Source organism: Triticum aestivum, chromosome 5D, assembly GCF_018294505.1.
Source record: "Triticum aestivum cultivar Chinese Spring chromosome 5D, IWGSC CS RefSeq v2.1, whole genome shotgun sequence".
NCBI classification, from domain to species: Eukaryota; Viridiplantae; Streptophyta; class Magnoliopsida; order Poales; family Poaceae; genus Triticum; species Triticum aestivum.
In genome coordinates, this window is record NC_057808.1 from 478,315,844 (window position 1) to 478,320,056 (window position 4,213).

Below are 4,213 nucleotides of genomic sequence, written 5' to 3' on the forward strand. Positions count from 1 at the left end.
AAAGAATATTTGCAAGTATTAGCGGCAGAGTTGTCAATTCAACCACACCTGAAGATTAATTATCTGCAGAAAAGTGATCAGTAGCAAAGTAGTATGATAGTTTTGATAGTAGTAGTAGCAGCAATAGTAACAGTAACAGTAGTAGCAATGATTTTGTAGCAAGTACAATAGTGTCAGTAGCAGTAGTAACTTAGCGGAAACAATATAAGAGAAATTCGTAGGCATTGGATCGGTGAATTCGTTGGATGATATTCATCATATAACAGTCATAACCTAGGGCGATACGACACTAGCTCCAGTTCATAAATATAATGTAGGCATGTATTCCGTAAATTGTCATACGTGCTTATGGAAAGAACTTGCATGACATCTTTTGTCCTACCCTCCCACAGCAGCGGGGTCCAATTGGAAACTAAGGGATATTAAGGCCTTCATTTAATAGAGAACCAGAACAAAGCATTAACACATAGTGAATACATGAACTCCTCAAACTACGGTCATCACCGGAAAGTATCCCGACTTCTGTTACTCCGGGGTTTACGGATCATAACACATAGTAGGTGACTATAACTTGCACGATCGGATCTAGAACATAGATATAATGGTGATAACATAAACGGTTTAGATCTGAAATCATGGCACCCGGGCCCAAAGTGACAAGCATTAAGCATGGCAAAGTCATAGCAACATCAATCTCAGAACATAATGGATACTAGGGATCAAGCCCTAACAAAACCAACTCGATTACATGATGAATCTCATCCAACTGCTCACCGACCAGCGAGCCTACGAAGGAATTACTCACTCCCGGTGGGGAGCATCATGGAATTGGCGATGGAGAAGGGTTGGTGACGACGAAGATCGAAGACCCCCCTCGCCGGAGCCCCAAACGAACTCTAGATCTGGCCTCCCGATGAGGAACAGGAGATGGCGGCGGCTCCGCCTCGTGAAACATGATAATTCTTCCTCCCCGATTTTTTTCTCCAAATATGTGATTTTATAGTATTAGGGTTGGAGTCTGCGGGGCCACCAGGTGGGGACAACCCACCTGGGCGCGCCTAAGGGGGGCGCCCTGGTGGGTTGTGCTCACCCAGGTGCCCCCTCCGGTAGTTCTTGGCTCCAGAAATTCTCTTTTATTATATAAAAATTCCTCGCAAAGTTTCGTTCCAATTCGAGAACTTTTATTTTTGCACAAAAACAACACCATGGTAGTTCTGCTGAAAACAGCGTCAGTCCGGGTTAGTTTCATTCAAATCATGCAAATTAGAGTTCAAAACAACAGGAAAATCATTAGGAAAAGTAGATACGCCGGAGACGTATCAGTAATCTAGGCACATAGGTTGATACACGTTTTCGCCCTACTTTCTCAGATAGAAACTTTGGAGTGATTCTTTGTCGCACGTTGAGGAATTGTTATATGATTCAATTATGTTGGAACTGTTGAGAGATTGCACTAGTGAAAGTATGAACCCTAGGCCTTGTTCCTAAGCATTGCAATACCATTTGTGCTCACTTTTGTTACTTGCTGTTTTTATTATTTCAGGTTACAAAAACCTATATCCACTACCCATACTACACTTGTATCACCATCTCTTCGCCGAACTAGTCCAACTATACAATTTACCATTGTATTGGGTGCGTTGGGGACACAAGAGATTGCTTGTATTTGATTGCAGGGTTGTTCGAGAGAGACCATCTTCATCCTACACCTCCCATGGAGTGATAAACCTTAGGTCATCCACTTGAGGGAAATCTGCTGTTGTCTGATACGTCTCCAACATATCTATAATTTATGAAGTATTCATGCCATGTTTACAACAATTTTATATGGTTTTGGTATTATTTGATTAGAACTAACCCGGACTGACGTTGTTTTTAGCAGAACTACCGTGGTGTCATTTTTTGTGCAGAAATAAAAGTTTTCGGAATGGGCTGAAAATTTACGGTGAATTTTTATGGACCAAAAGAGACCCCCGAAGCACAAGAGCTGGGCCAGGAAGTGGATGAGGTGGCCACAAGCCAGGGGGCGCGCCCTACTCCCCAGGGCACGCCCCTACGGCTTCTGGGGCCCTCGAGCACCCCCTTGATGTGAGACCGACGCCAAAAATTCTTATAAATACCCAAACCTCCGAAAAGAACCCTAGATCGGAAGTTTTGCCGCTGTAAGCCTCTGTAGCCACGAAAAACCAATCGAGAGCCCGTTCCGGCACCCTGCCGGAGGGGGAAACCATCAGCAGAGGCCATCTTCATCATACCGGCAGTCTCCATGATGAGGAGGGAGTAGTTCACCCTCGGGGCTGATGGTATGTAGCAGTAGCTATGTGTTTGATCTCTCTCTCTCTCTCGTGTTCTTGATTTGGCACGATCTTGATGTATCGCGAGCTTTGCTATTATAGTTGGATCTTATGATGTTTCTCCCCTCTACCTTCTTGTGATGAATTGAGTCTTGCTCTTTGAGGTTTCTTTATGTTGGATTGAGTATTGGATTTGAGAACACTTGATGTATGTCTTGCGATGGGATATCTGTGGTGACAATGTGATGTTCTATTGATTCACTTGATGTATGTTTTGGCACTCAACTCGCAGATTCCCGAGGTGACATCCATATGGGTTGATGCACGTTTTCGTCCTACGTTCTCTGATAGAAACTTTGGAGTGATTGTTTGTTGCACGTTGAGGGATTGTTATGTGATCCAAATATGTTATCATTGTTGAGAGAATTTGCACTAGTGAAATAAACCCTAGGCCTTGTTTTCAAGCATTGCAATACCATTTTTGCTCACTTTTGTTACTTGTTGTCTTTCTATTTTTATATTTTCAGATTACAAAAACCTATATCTACTACCCATATTACACTTGTATCACCATCTCTTCACCGAACTAGTGGACCTACACAATTTATCATTGTATTGGGTGTGTTGGGAACACAAGAGCCTATTTGTTATTTGGTTGCAGGGTTGTTTGAGAGATACCATCTTCATCTTACGCCTCGCATGGATTGATAAACCTTAGGTCATCCACTTGAGGGGAATTTGCTACTGTCCTACAAAACTCTGCGCTTGGAGGCCCAACACGAGTCTACAAGAAGAAGGCTGGGTAGTAGACATCATTGTCCTACAAAACTCTGCGCTTGGAGGCCCAACAGAGTATACGAGAACAAAGTTGCGTAGTAGACATCAACTTGGTCTAAGGTTCATCCGGATTTGGGATTTATGTGGGGTCGGTGAGGGCCATGGTGGGCCAGGTTGACGTGGCGGACGCACCTGAGCGTCTCAATATCCGCCCTAAATTTGGGCTAGATATGAGGTGTGCCGGACAGCGTGGCGTTTGGGGCCGGCTTGAGGAGCCCGGCTTGGTCGGTTTTTTTACAGGGCCGTCCAACCGGGCGTATAGGTGCGGTTTTGTGGCGCCTGGCTGTAGATGCTCCATATGACCCATTGCAAAACTTAATCTGCTCGCTAACCCCTGAAAAACCTATTTCGAAATCCGGCCACATTCATATCCGCGTCTAACCATCAGACGCTTAACTTACATACGAGGGCGTGTGACCCCAAGACGTCTTTGACCCTCGTTGGTCCATAGTCATCGGTCGTGTCGTCAGTGTGACACCTCCTTGTCCCATCTGACGGTCAGGCGTGATACCAGTATTCGTTGAAGCGACAAAACATTAGGCGCCTTGCGCAACTCGCTGTGCCTTTGTATTAGGCGTTTTCCATTTACATTTACTGGAACCTCTGGCAATTTTTCTGGATGCCTCTATAGCGATATGGATCCGTCAAAGCATTTGTCGCGTCTTGCTTACCAGATACGCTGGCTTATTTGGCCTGTCAGAGCCTCTAGTTGTTCTTGTCAGGGTATCCAATATCATTTTCTAAACTACTCTAGTTGTTTGGCGTGTCACACGAAACTTGTCAAAGGCTCGCACATATCATTTTGTAATTGGGGCTAAACGTTTATGATCTTCTGTGGTCAAAGTCAAACTGATAGTGTGTACAGTAATTTGAACCATATATTCTTTAATATCTTTCCCTCCAACAATTTCATTTTCCCCTAAAACCCCATGTCTGGCCATCGATCTTCTTCCCCTCTGCATCGACTAGTTAGGATGAAGGTCGCCATTCCTCGTTGTCGTATGTCTTGTAAGGTATCCGTTCGGCGGCCATTTCCTTCCGTCAGTTTTTGCTCTTCCACATCTCGTCGACTCCTGATCTTT